Source organism: Scyliorhinus canicula, chromosome 9 (genome assembly GCF_902713615.1).
Source record: "Scyliorhinus canicula chromosome 9, sScyCan1.1, whole genome shotgun sequence".
Classification (NCBI taxonomy): Eukaryota; Metazoa; Chordata; class Chondrichthyes; order Carcharhiniformes; family Scyliorhinidae; genus Scyliorhinus; species Scyliorhinus canicula.
The window spans coordinates 194340498-194355688 of NC_052154.1; positions in this window are offsets into that span (position 1 = coordinate 194340498).

Consider the following 15191-nt stretch of genomic DNA (forward strand, 5'->3'; position numbering starts at 1 on the left):
AGGACTTGGGTTCGATCCCGGCCCCAGGTCACTGTCCGTGGGGAGTTTGCACATTCTCCCCGTGTCTGTGTGGGTCTCAACCCCACAACCCAAAAGATGTGCAGCCTCGGTGGATTGGCCACGCTAAATTGAGCTTCTTCCCTACAATTCTGGAGGAGCGTCAGTTCACGATGAAGTGTAACATCCGCTCTACTGAGCATCGCAGGGCTCCTCGGCGTGGCCCAGGCAGCAGGAGCATTGTTTCGGCATCTCACTGTTCCGCTCCATCACATGGACGCCTGGTTTTCATGCCACGCATGTTGCACAAGTGTGGACGGGTTAATCGGAGTGAACGTCCAATTGGTCAAAAAATAATCCCCAGGAGTGGACTTTGGTTTTCCGTGGTGTCTCAAGTGCCACTAGCACAGCCGACGTTCACAGATGAAGGTATCATAATTGCTGCCGAGACACTGGGCATTGAACTGTCCGATATCCCTGTGGGAGGGGCTTGATTCCTCTACAAAGCAGGGTTGACATGCCCACAAATCAATGTCCGTGCAGCCAGCGGAGTCACGAACCATGGAGATGCCTGCAATCCTATAGTGAAGCACTAATGTCGCGCTACCTAGCTCTCTCTCAATCAGCCAGCTCTTGATAAATGGAGAGCGTCAGTGATCTCACTCATGCAACAGTGGACAGCAAACTCTGAGATGTTGTAAATATCTCCAGCTGCAGCATGGAAGGTTCCAGACACAGGAAGCATCATGGCTGCAGACTCCGCCACACCCGCGTGCAATGTGATCCTTGTCCTGCTCTGAGCCTCCAGGTGTGAGTGCAGTGGGTGACAAAGGTCACTGAAGATGCCCTTACTGAAGCGTGGGCTGTTAGTTCCCATTGAGGAAGAATGAATCCGAATCTAGCCTGAACCTTAAAACAGGTTCATTTCCAAGACAGCAAAGCCAAATCACAGACTCACCCAGTTCTCCCCAGATACCCAGTGTGAACTGGTTTATATACCGTTACAATGATCCCCTAATCCTTCCCCAGTTGGTGGATTACCAGTTGGGGGATTACCAGTTGGTGGATTACCAGTTGGTGGATTACCAGGTTAAAGCATTTCATTGGAACAAAAATTCAACATCATTAAGGGCAGCACGGTAGCATAGTGGTTAGCACAATTGCTTCACAGCTCCAGCGTCCCAGTTTCGATTCCCGGTTTGGGTCACTGTCTGTGCGGAGTCTGCACGTTCTCCCCGTGTCTGCGTGGGTTTCCTCCGGGTGCTCCGGCTTCTTCCCACAGTCCAAAGGTTTTTAAAAAAAATTTTTTAAATAAATTTAGAGTGCCCAATTCATTTTTTCCAATTAAGGGGCAATTTAGTGTGGCCAATCCACCTAGCCTGCACATCTTTGGGTTGTGGGGGTGAAACCCACGCAAACATGGGGAGAATGTGCAAACTCCACACGGACAGTGACCCAGAGCTGGGATCGAACCTGGTACCTCGGCGCTGTGAGGCAGCAGGGCTAACCCACTGCGCCACCATGCTGCCCCCACAGTCCAAAGATGTGCAGGTTAGGTGGATTGGCCATGATAACTTGCCCTTAGTGTTGGGTGGGGTTATTGGGTTCTGGGGATAGGGTGGAGGTGTTGACCTTGGGTAGGGTAGTCTTTCCAAGAGCCGGTGCAGACTCGATGGGCCGAGTGGCCTCCTTCTGCCTGTAAATTCTATGATGATCTACGATTAATCTAGGACAAACGGTTTGGCACAACATCGTGGGCCGAAGGGCCTGTTCTGTGCTGTATTTTTCTATGTTTTCTATGTTATTAATACTAACATTACATGTACTGTTCCGCACTGAGATTCAGATCAGAGAATTTCTCCCTGAATACCCACACTCTCCTGCTTCTTCTCTCCCCTTTCTCCTCCCTCTTTCAGCAGCTTGCTCTGCTCTGCCTGATGTCTGTTCATTCCCTGAGTCGAGTTCCATTTGAAGATGAATGCCTACCAGTGCGTTCACGTTTGAAAGCAACTGGATGGTGCAGAAGTATTGAAGCCAGCAGAAATTCCTTGGGCTGCTACCACACCACTCCGTCAACTTGAAACAAATACTGAAAGCACCAATCACAGAGTGAAGAGGCTATTAACTGGAGTCTTGAGGTCCAAAATAGCACCTCTGGCAGCCAATCAGTGTCGTATGGTGATGAGCATCCTGATTTGCCAGTTCTGATACTTCCAATGAATGTTCAGTGTGCCCACGTGAATGTGCTCATCACATGGCAACTGTGCCATTCACCCCAGCGTGTTTGCTCCCACGGCTAGCACCATTTAGCCGTTAGGTGGATTGGCCATGATAAATTGCCCTTAGTGTCCAAAATTGCCCTTAGTGTTGGGTGGGGTACTGGGTTATGGGGATAGGGTGGAGGTGTTGACCTTGGGTAGGATGCTCTTTCCAAGAGCCGGTGCAGACTCGATGGGCCGAATGGCCTCCTTCTGCACTGTAAATTCTATGTAATTTGGGACACTAAACATCAGCCAATCCGCCTATGCATCCTAGAGTGTTCCCATTCCGTACCCCTTGCCACCTTCTGGTTATAGTTCCTGTGGGCAGCACGGTAGCACAGTGGTTAGCACTGTTGCTTCACAGCGCAGGGTCCCAGGTTCGATTCCCGGCTTGGGTCACTGTCTGTGCGGAGTCTGCACGTTCTCCCTGTGTCTGCGTGGGTTTCCTCCGGGTGCTCCGGTTTCCTCCCACAAGTCCTAAAAGACGTGCTGTTAGGTGAATTGGACATTCTGAATTCTCCCTCCGTGTACCCGAACAGGCGCCGGAATGTGGCGACTCGGGGATTTTCACAGTAACTTCATTGCAGTGTTAATGCAAGCCTACTTGTGACACTAATAAAGATTATTTTTATTAGATGATGCACTTGGATGCATTTGTACAATTGCCATTGTGACATAACTAAGCAATTTGCTGGATTTAATTTGCAACAACATTTATGCAAATTTTACAGTATTTGCCTGTGCAAACATATACCTTCCTTGTGTCATGAAGCACAACAGAACTAAACTCCTGTTGCACTGAGGAAGTCTTGTTCAGACTGGCGTTAACAGATAAATTGATTGTTCATATCTACATATCAATAGGCCCAAAACATGACAACGTAATCTTGATTGATTACCATTCTGCTTGACTTTATCGTCACTAAAACCGCGAGAAACAATAGCTGGATCAATCCCAAATATCCCATGGGATTCAATGTTGGGATCCTCCTGGTGCGTATCGCCCAGTTAAACTGCTGAGTTGCTGGGGGAGGTTTGCTGAATGAAAACTCCAGCCTGCACAGCTAATGTTTGTTAATCAATATATATATATATATATATAAGAGAATAAGAAAAATAATATATTTTAAATGGTCAAATTAAAAGATAGTGCTGAAAAGTGACAGAGCACCATATGATCGGATCAGTGTCCCTATACACTGTTGTCACTGTGCATTTGAAATCCAGCTCAGAAAAGCGACCAATACGACAGAATACAGCTTTACATTTCCCACACTCTGTGTCCTTGATGCATTTTTGTGGAAGGCTGCTGAATTATTGCCAATTATGCCAAATTTGGAGCGGGTTTTGTGCTGTGTTTTATGGCCACTGGGGATTGGATTGAGATGGTGGAAGGAGATTTAGTGCCCTTAACAGCCAGAGAAAAAGAGACCTTTAACCTCTCACACAGGGCTGCACATGACCACAATTGGCTGGGGGGTGGGGGGGTTATTATCCCACATCCTGCCCAATGGGCAGTTAAAATGCCCCTGTGAGACTTACCTCCTGCACTGCCTTCCTGTAGCTTACCTGTACTTTTTCAGCAGATCAGTGGGAGAGGGGGCTTTCTTTAATTCTTCAGAGCACACAGGTAATTCTGACACCAGGGTCCAATTGCAATATCGGCCCATGTACAGCCTGGCTTGGGGCTGAGAAGGGTACCACCTCGCCACCAGGCCGCATCCATTAGCAAAGGGAGCAGAAGAGGTCCTGAATTTAGTTTAGCTTCTTCCCATTGTCGGCTGGTGGGGTGAGCAAGACAGCACTACCTGATCCTAAAATGAAAACTTGGGCCTTGCTGGTTTCACGAATCTGTCTGGAGACAGCATAGACAGTACTCAAAGTGCCCCAATTGGTATATGTATCTCCCAGTGCGGGGTTTGGAACAGCTGTTTAGATAATAATCAAGTGTGAATGGTTTATTGAGGAGAAACAGATTATAGACGATTGGGAAGGTCCCTGAGATTTACATATGGTAATGTATGGTCATGGAAGTTGATGGGGGCAGAGAGCCAAATACACTAAAGGCATAATCAAAGAACAACAACAGTATAATTGTCCAGAACGTAAGAAGTAAGACAGACAGTTACCATCTAGCAATCTTAGAAAGCCAGTTGCCAGCCTCCAATCCTGAAGATCAAGTTTACAGCGAACAAGCCTCAAAGTCTTAGAGGCAAGGCAGTGCAGAAAACCTTTGTAACAGCAGTTTTAAAATATCTTCGATGGACCAGGAAAAAGGCGGTTCCCAGATATGAGCATCATCCCTGTACTCTGTGGTGACTATAGATGATTATTCAATTTGGATGTTGCTCGGGGAACAAGGGGAAGCCTTACAGAGGTCAAGGATCATAGATATATTGTGTAACAAGGGGTACTTTCTATAGAAACTGTGTGTGTTCAATAATTCATGCATCTTAAATTGTGTGAGAGTAAGAGTTGTCCGTTTGTGTGTAATTGTCTTTTCTTTACTTTAATAAAGAGTCTTGAATAATTGTTACCCGATGATTGGGCTGTTAATTCTCATTGCGGCTTCACTTGTCTCCTTCCACCAAACACAATGAACTATTCAGCCCCACAATCCGGTGTTCCACGTTGGGATAGCCTCACAAATAACATCAACGTGCTTCGTGAGACTTGTCCTGGATGCTTCCTTGATACCCTTTCAAATGCCCCATCACCTCGCCGACACAATTCCCTCAATGTTGAGATCCAGAAACACATTACTGACCCAGTAGCTAGCTCTGACTGCCATATTTGGGTGCGAGACTGATGTTGAGCATCGTAAATGAGGCTGGGGTTAAAATCTCCCAGGCACTCACAGTGCTGAAAGCCAGCTGGTGTCCTGTCGGCCTAGGAGCTCAGCCGAGTACTGAGAGTACTGAGAGTACTGGGAGTACTGGGAGTACTGAGAGTACTGGGAGTACTGAGAGTACTGAGAGTACTGAGAGTACTGGGAGTACTGTGAGTACTGAGAGTACTGAGAGTACTGGGAGTACTGTGAGTACTGAGAGTACTGGGAGTACTGAGAGTACTGGCAGTACTGGGAGTACTGAGAGTACTGTGAGTACTGAGAGTACTGAGAGTATTGGGAGTACTAACAGTACTGAGAGTACTGGGAGTACTGTGAGTACTGTGAGTACTGAGAGTACTGTGAGTACTGAGAGTACTGGGAGTACTGTGAGTACTGTGAGTACTGAGAGTACTGGGAGTACTGAGAGTACTGAGAGTACTGAGAGTACTGAGAGTACTGAGAGTACTGAGAGAACTGGGAGTACTGGGAGTACTGGGAGTACTGAGAGTACTGGGAGTACTGGGAGTACTGGGAGTACTGGGAGTACTGAGAGTACTGAGAGTACTGAGAGTACTGGGAGTACTGAGAGTACTGAGAGTACTGAGAGTACTGAGAGTACTGGGAGTACTGGGAGTACTGGGAGTACTGGGAGTACTGAGAGTACTGAGAGTACTGAGAGTACTGAGAGTACTGAGAGTACTGGGAGTACTGGGAGTACTGGGAGTACTGAGAGTACTGAGAGTACTGGGAATACTGGGAGTACTGGGAGTACTGGGAGTACTGGGAGTACTGGGAGTACTGGGAGTACTGAGAGCAGTGAAAGTACTGAGAGTACTAAGAGTCATTGCGTCGCGAGCCACAAGGCCATTGGAACGGCGTTAGCGCCGTCACCTGAAGGCCCTCCCCCGATGCTCCGCCCTCGATTGGCCGAGTTCCCGATGGCACAGTTCACTGGTGATCTCAGTGGTAGGGAACCCAGCGTCCCAGCTGCGGACTGTGTCCAGTGACCCCACACTCAGGCGGGGGCCGTGGTGCTAGCAGGGGGAGAGGGTGGGGGGCTTCCGTGAGGGCTGGGGGGACTGGTTGGTGTTGGCCAGGGGGTGGTCAGGGGGTGTCCAAGGGGGCACTATCTGGCAGGTCTGGTCTGCCTACGGCCGGCGCCATATTGTACGGTGCGAACGCTTCAGGTCATCGCCGTTCGTATTCGTGGCCACGGACCCGGCCATTCTCCAGGCGTTTGTATAGTTCCTGTACTGTATTGTTCTTTGTTATTACCCAGTATTCAGCCCAGTATTCTCCGGGCCTCTGCGATGCTCCATCCCGCCAGACGGAGGCGGTTTACCACAGGTATTTAAAAACTTGGACCAGGCGCCGTGGCTGATGAGGGAGAGGGAGGAGGTAAATAAATTTCCAAAATCAGACCCGAGAGCTGCCGGTTGTGCCGCCGGCTTTGGAGAAGCTGCCAGGGCCGAGGGGGGGTAGAGGGGATTGACCCGGAGGTGGGCCTTGGGTTTGCGTGTTCGGGATGGCTGGGCATGGACTGCCATTGCTGCAGTCTGCAAGGCAGCCATCTAGCAGAGCATAATGCTGACTGCCCACTGTCTCCTTTGATTTGATTTGATTTATTATTGTCACATGTATCAGTATACAGTGAAAAGTATTGTTTCTTGCATGCTGTACAAACAATGCATACCGTACATAGGGAAGGAAGGAGAGACTGCTGCAGAATATAAGGTTACAGTCATAGCAAGGTGTAGAGAAAAGATCAACTTAATACGAGGTAAGTCCATTCAAAAGTCTGATGGCAGCAGGGAAGAAGCTGTTCTTGAGTCGGTTGGTACGTGACCTCAAACTTTGGTATCTTTTTCCTGACGGAAGAAGGTGGAAGAGAGTATGGCCGGGGTGCGTGGGGTCCTTCATGATGCCTTTCTGAGGCAGCGGGAATTATAGACAGAGTCAATGGATGGGAGGCTGGTTTGCGTGATGGACTGGGCTACATTCACAACCATTTGTAGTTTCCTGCAGTCTTGGGCAGAGCAGGCTCCATACCAAGCTGTGATACAACCAGAAAGAATGCTTTCAATCGTGCATCTGTAGAAGTTGGTGATGTGCAATGTGTAGAGTGCCCCCCCCCCACCCCCCAGGAGGCCCCCGCAGCCCCCAGCCGACCCATCAACGAGAAGTGCCGCCCCACTGCAGAGGAAGAAGGGGTAGAGCGGAGCATGCACCGTGGCCTCTGGCACCCTCCCTGGCACAGGGTCCTTCACAGGACAGTGACCCCACTAGTGACACTATCAGCCAGCCCACCCCGCAGCACCACCGGCTGTCTCCATGCCCTGCCTGCCCACTGCGCCCCTGCCCCCACCCATCCTGCCCTCGGATAGGTTGACACAACCTGTGAGCCACACATAGGACCCACAGCACACACAACAGCTACAATCCCAGCTTGTGCCCAACCCCCTTTGCCCCGGCACATCCGTGGACCCTGCCCGCAGGCATGCCACTAAGTATGAAGGTACCAGGTAAACCCCGCTCAACCCAGTACCACCCTGCTAGCGGGGTGTCACATGGCCCACTAAAGGAGGACACCCACAGTAGACCCCACTGGAGGGTGCAGGATAGGGGTCGCATGTGTCGCTGGCCTGGGCTGCGCCAGCCACTGGTACCCCTGCCGGCATGGATGGCTGGTGGGGTACAGGTCCCCCTGGGGCCTGTCACCAATTGGCCAGGAGCGCATTGTGGATGGCAAAGTGTCGGGGGAAATTGCCGCGGTTGGGGATGCAAATATTCAGGTGGTGTGTGGCCATCAGCTGCATGTCTGCACCCAATACCCAGGCAGCGTGCACGACGCAGATATCCTAGCGCCCACGACGGTGGCTGACACCTTCGAGATGCTCCCTCGGGTGAGTGTTTCGCTCCTGGGTGACAAGGGACATCTGCTGCGTTCGTGGCGAATGACGCCTGCCCAGGGACCCCCAGACCAATGTGGAGAACCGCGATAACGACGCTCTTGCAGCAACCAGGAGCGTCATCGAGCGGTGCATCAGTGTCCTAAAGATACAATTCCACTCTGGTGGATCCCTCCAGTATATCCCCGGGAGGAACTCTCACATCGTGCTGGCCTGCTGTGTTCTGTACAACATCGCGCCTCAGAGGTGGGGGCATGCTCGAGGAAGGGGAGAGGGAACGCCAGGCCTCATCCGACATGGCGGATGCAGAGGATGGCGAGGCTGGATAGAGCATGGGGTACGGGCAGGCACAGGAGGTTGGGCAATGTGTGCGGCAGGGCCGCAGCACAGGATAACCGTACATCTCCCAGGTTGGCTGATTAGGAGGCCTGGCCACAGAAGCTCTGCCTCCATGTCCCACCTCCCCACACACACCCCACACCAATAACAACCCACCCACTCCCTAGTCCCCCCTCCTTGCACTCCATCCCTCCCAACACAGCACCTCCCCCCGTCCCCCGACCACATCCCCCAGGTTCCCACATCTTCACTGTATGGCATTGGCCCTGGGTTGGCAGTATCAGTGGCTCTGATCCTTGGGATGGAGGATGATGATGACCCGCTGTGCGATGAGTTCTGGTGCTCCGCATCGTTTGGCAAAGTCTGACTCCTGGCTTCGGCATCCCATTCCAGTGTCTGCCCGGGATGATTCCTGCTTATGTGCTGGCAATTTCATCCACGGCCCATAGACCCTCTGGGGGGGGGGGGGGGGGGGGTGGGGATGGGGTTCATGGTGGGAGGGCTGGTTATGGGGGTGGTGAACGGTGATGGGTCACACACTGGGCAGGCGCTACCACATGGCAGCCCACGTCTCCAGCCCCATTCCCTGCTGCCTCCACGGGTGACCCCGGGTGGAACGTCGGACTGTCCTGGGGGCCCTGCTCGGTGCCCCCCCCCCCCCAATAGCTGCACCCCACACCTCCGGCCTTCCCCCGAACCCCCTCCCCCACCCCTCCCTGTGCACCCTCTCCGCCCATCCCATCCCTCACACCCTTCAGATAGAGGACCGAGGCAGTGCGGAATGTTGGTGCACAGGTGTTTATTTTGCTATATATAAGTATTGTGCCCCAGCCCTGAACACTATCCTGTGTGCTGCACCCATGCCAACTTAAGTGGTGCCTGATCTTCTAATCGTACATGCCCTAGTGTTCCGTTCAGTTTGCTCCCCAGACATCATTTCAGATGCGAAGGCGGCCTATTACATGTCCCACCCTGTGGCCTGGGTCCCCTTTGGCGACTGTCCACTGGAGGGACTGCATCTGGATGGGCTGGAAAGTTGGGTGCTACAAGTGGCATGGTACCACGCTGTTCTGCCCACTGTCAATGGGATGCGCAGTGGTGTCCATGTGGCCTAGTACACGGCTGCCTGTAACAGGGCTGCCCTGTCCTCACCTCAGCCACCACCCGCACAATGTGCCCCAGACCTTGGACATCCTGACCCTTGGCCTAACCCCTGCACCCAAGGCTTCCAACGCAGTCGCCACCCGTTCGGTGTTGGCCTGGGTAGCACGCATTGTCAGCACCACCTCCTGCTCCTGCAGATGGTTCAACTCCTCCAATTGCAGCTACAGACACTGGTTGGTTGCTGACACCCCCTCCTATTTATTATTTGATTAGATTTGGTTTGGTTTGATTTATTATTGTCCCATGTATTAGTATACAGTGAAAAGTGTTGTTCCTTGCATGCTGTACAAACAATGCATACCGTACATAAGGAAGGAAGGAGAGACTGCAGAATATAATGTTACAGTTATAGCAAGGTGTAGAGAAAAGATCAACGTAATACGAGGTAGGTCCATTCAAAAGTCTGATGGCAGCAGGGAAGAAGCTGTTCTTGAGTCGGTTGGTACGTGACCTCAAACTTTGGTATCTTTTTCCTGACGTAAGAATTAGAATTAGAATTAGAACAGTACAGCACAGAACAGGCCCTTCGGCCCTCAATGTTGTGCCGAGCAATGATCACCCTACTCAAGCCCACGTATCCACCCTATACCCGTAACCCAACAACCCCCATTAACATTATTTTTAAGACACTAAGGGCAATTTAGCCTGGCCAATCCACCTAACCCGCACATCTTTGGACTGTGGGAGGAAACCGGAGCACCCGGAGGAAACCCACGCACACACGGGGAGGACGTGCAGACTCCGCACAGACAGTGACCCAGCCGGGAATCGAACCTGGGACCCTGGAGCTGTGAAGCATTGATGCTAACCACCATGCTACCGTGCTGGAAGAGGTGGAAGAGAGTATGTCCGGGGTACGTGGGGTCCTTAATTAAGTTGGCTGCCTTTCTGAGGCAGCGGGAATTATAGATAGAGTTAATGGATGGGAGGCTGGTTTGCGTGATGGACTGGGCTACATTCACAACCTTTTGTAGTTTCCTGCTGTCTTGGGCAGAGCAGGATCCTGGATACCAGGCTGTGATACAACCAGAAAGAATGCTTTCTATGGTGCATTTGTAGAAGTTGGTGAGAGTCGTAGGTGACATGCCAAATTTCCTCAGTCTACTGAGAAAGTAGAGTCGTTGGTGGGCTTTCTTAACTATAGTGTCAGCATGGGGGGACCAGGACAGGTTGTTGGTGATCAGTACACCTAAAAACCTGAAGCTCCCGACCCTTTCTACTTCATTCCCATTGATGTAGACAGGGGCATGTTCTCCACTACGCTTCCTGAAGTCGATGACAATCTCCTTCATTTTGTTGACATTGAGGGAGAGATTATTGTCGTCGCACCAGTTCACCAGATTCTCTACCTCATTCCTGTACTCTGTCTTGTCATTGTTTGGAATCCGACCCACTACGGTGGTGTCATCAGCAAATTTGAAAATTGAGTTGGAGGGGAATTTGGCCACACAGTCATAGGTGTATCGAGTATAGTAGGGAGCTGAGGACACAGCCTTGTGGGGCACCGGTGTTGAGGATGATCGTGGAGGAGGTGTTGTTGCCCATCTTTACTGATTGTGGTCTGTGGGTTAGAAAGTTCAGGATCCAGTCGCAGAGGGAGGAGCCAAGGCCAAGGCCATGGAGTTTGGAGATGAGTTTTGTAGCAATGATGTTGTTGAAGGCTGAGCTGTAGTCGATAAATAGGAGTCTGACATAAGTGTCCTTGTTATCTAGGTGTTCCAGGGTAGAGTGCAGGGCCATGGAGATGGCGTCTGCTGTGGACCTGTTGTAGCGGTAGGCGAACTGTAGTGGATCAAGGCAATCCGGGAGGTTGGAGTTGATTTGTGCCATGACTAACCTTTCAAAGCACTTCATGCTGATGGATGTCAGAGCCACTGGACGATAGTCATTAAGGCACGCTGCTTAGCTTTTCTTTGGTACAGGGATGATGGTCATCTTCTTGAAGCAGATAGGGACCACAGATTGTTGTAAAGAGAGGTTGAAGATGTCTGCGAATACCCCCGCCAGCTGATCCGTGCAAGACCTGAGTGCTCATCCGGGTACCCATCCGGGCCAGTGGCTTTCCGTGGGTTGACCTTCGAAAAGGCTGCTCTGACGTCTGCAATGGTGATCTCAGATACAAGTTCATCCACGGCTTGTGGGGTGGAGGGCTCGCTCTCGCTGACCTCTTGCTCAAAGTGGGCATAGAATGCGTTGAGCTCATCAGGGAGGGGTGCATTGGAGCCGACGATTTTGCATGCTTTCATCTTGTAGCCCGTTATGCCTTGCAGACCTTGCCATGGTCGGAGGGGGTCCGTGTGGCTAGCCTGGGACTCGAGCTTGGTCCGTACTGTCTTTTGGCATCTTTGATGGATCTCCTTAGATCATATCTGGCTTTCTTGTATAGGTCAGGTTGCCTGATTTGAACGCCTCAGACCTGGACTTCAGCAAGCCTGTAGTCCCTGGCTCTGATTCTGCATCTCCAGAATTGATGAGGCCGCCCTTTCCAGAAACCCAAGACCCTCCTGGATGTCAGTTCGTCCCCGGGTGGGGCCATCCTCTGAATGTCCGTCCCTTCGGGAGTTCCTACCTCCACCTGATGTACCGCAGCATGTGTGAAGTGCGCACCAGATGGTGTCCCAGGAGCCTCTTCACTAAATGGCCCATCGAGGTGCGAGCCTCTGGGATGGTGGAGGGTGACATCAGTGACGAGAAGTCAATGCCATCCCCGGTATGGTGCTCCGGGGTGTTGCAGGGTTGCGGCCAGGGGTGAGGGAGACCGGGCGGCCTGGCCTCTTCGGAAGGTCATCTTGCAAGGCATAAGTCAAGGTGAGATCCCGAGTAGGCACGGTGTGGGGGTGGGGGCTGACTCACTTGCAATAGGGACATGGCAATGCACTGGGGGATCACTTGGTTGTCCCATGCCAACCAACGTCTGGGTGACTGCCCACTCTTCCCTCTCCCAGCCATCTCCATCACCCTCTGCTCTGCTGCAGTGCCGGAGGAACCCCACTGTATACTTAACTTCCCGTGTGGAAAACAGCTGTTCATTGTATCCTGTCACTCATCCAACATCATACCGTGCCTTCAATTTCCTTTTAATTCTATGGCCTTCAACTTTGCTAACAAGCCTATTGGGTGAACCACCCTCTAGAAGTCCATGTACACCACGTCAACCATATACCCTCATTGATCCTCTCTGTTACCTCATCAAAAACTCAACCATGTTAGTTAAGCACGATTTACTTTGAACAAATCTATGCTGGGCATTCTTTCGTTAATCCATACCATCTAAATGGCTGTTACTTTTGTTGCGGATTATCATTTCTAGAACCTTTTCCACTAGTGATCCCTTCCACCATCGTTGGTGTATTTTGCGTCTTTGATCTGCCCAATGCTGTTTGTGGGAGCTTGCTGTGTACAAATTGACTGCCCCTTTTCCCCACATTACAATGGTGACTACACTTCAAAACTAGCTTGCTTGGGCAGCACGGTGGCGCAGTGAGTTAGCCCTGTTGCCTCACGGCGCCAAGGTCCCAGGTTCGATTCCGGCTCTGGGTCACTGTCCGTGTGGAGTTTGCACATTCTCCCCGTGTCTGTGTGGGTTTCACCCCCACAACCCAAAGATGTGCAGGGTAGGTGGATTGGCCATTGGCAATTTAGCCCCTTAATTGGAAAAAGTGAATTGGGTACCCTAAATTTATAATAAAACAACAAACTAGCTTACTGGTTGAAAAACACCATTGGATACCTCAAGGGCACAAAAGGTGCTTTAAGCGTTCAAATCTTCCTTTTTTTTTAGGTAAAAAATACAATCGAGTCCCATTGGCACAATAAAACCTCAATGAACATAAATTCTTGATCCCATTTGCCCAGAGATTAAAGTGGAAATTGGAGTGAAGGGGTTGATTTGCAAGTGTGCAAATAATCTGTGTGGTGAATGTATTATGGCAACCATTCACCACTGTATTGCATTGTACTATGTTGTTGCCCTTGTGGGCTCCACCTATGGACCATTGTATTGTATTACATCGCTTGTATCATGTTGCTGCCCTTGTGGGCTCCCCACTGGCTCCGCACCTTGAGGAAAGGTAGATAGAGCTGCTGTCCTGTAGGCAGCTCTCAGGGCAGAGCAGTCGCAGGCAGGCACTGTTCTAGTTGATTAAAGCCACTGTTCACTTCAACTCTGTCTTGTGTGAATTTATTTTTTATAAATTTAGAGTACCAAATTCATTTGTTTTTCCAATTAAGGGGCAATTTAGCGTGGCACATCTTTGGTTTGTGGGGGCGAAACCCACGCAAACACAGGGAGAATGTGCAAACTCCACACGGACAGTGACCCAGAATCGAACCTGGGACCTCGGCGCCATGAGGCATCAGGGCTAACCCACTGCGCCATCATGCTGCCCTCTGTTTTGTGTGAATTGATGGTCACATCAATCCGCTTATATTTAGCTCTGTGGGCGGGTAAAATTGTTGGACTGGTTTTCACTGCGCAGGTGAAATTAAAACCCAACCCATTGCTCTCCAGAATGCCGGTGCAGCAAGTAAACAGTACCGCCAAAGGTAGCATCTCCCTGATTCATTACCGCCTCACACTGGCCAAATATAAGCAAGGTACCATGAACAATAGGTCCTAAATCGGCAAATCCTTGTCCCTTCTGGCCTCTGAGGCTGCAGGTGTTTCAGGTTGTGCACCCAATGACTGTTAGCCATTCCCCTACGTTTACGCACACTGTTGGAGGCTTGAAAAAAAAAATGAATTCCTCTCTGAGTAAACAAGCTTTCCCCATTTGTGAGAACATATTTGTAGAGACTCGGGAACAAGAAATCCACATTGTTTCCTTATCTCTTGGCAAATACAGTAAAATAAATTTTTTATCCGAAATGGAGCATGTTGCCTATCCCTGGAGCGCACAAACTTCAGAGAGGGAATCTGCCAAAGCAATGACCTTCTTCACATCACGCCTGAATTCCATTGGCACATGGTCCTCCCTCACATACCACGGCAGCAAAGCGGCTAACGGGGATTCCATGCCAGGAACAGGTGTTAATCAGTAAACATTTTGTGGGCTCGCAAAAGCTCCAATGCCACAGGATAACTGAGGCACAAAGGATTAATGTTCATCTTCTCGAGAAAATTCCTTCCCATAATTCGGGTTGAGATTTGGTGAGTTCTACTTTCTCTCACGCCCTTGAACCCAAATGGTTCCAGGGGAAATAAAGTTACCTTTCGTTGGGGAAGGGGCTTGAACTGTTTGTCCTAGCCACAGTCATTACACCTATTTGAGGTAGCAGAAGGAGGCCATTCAGCCCACCGAGCCTGTTCTGCCACCCAAGTAGATCGTTTGCATCATAACTCTTTCTACTAGTCCCGTTTCCGAAACCCTTGCCACACACACCTGACAAAAGTAGGTGGAGGAGTTGCCCTTTGGATGAGCAGTCCAACCAAGGACCAATCTGTCTGTTCATGTGGATTTTTCTGGCCAACGTTTATCTTTAAATCAAAACCAAAAAACAGATCAACTGTCTAGTCAATTCAATCCTGCTAGTGGGACCTTGCCGAGCACAAACTAGTTGCTGTCTTATCTGATGAAAGAACAGTAGCAATAAACAGGTCTTCTTCCAACACCTGCCCTCCCTGTCGTCCAGAATGGACACCTGGCTTCTGTCTTAACTCCCCATTTGAAGCCAGAGAGTTACCTACAATGG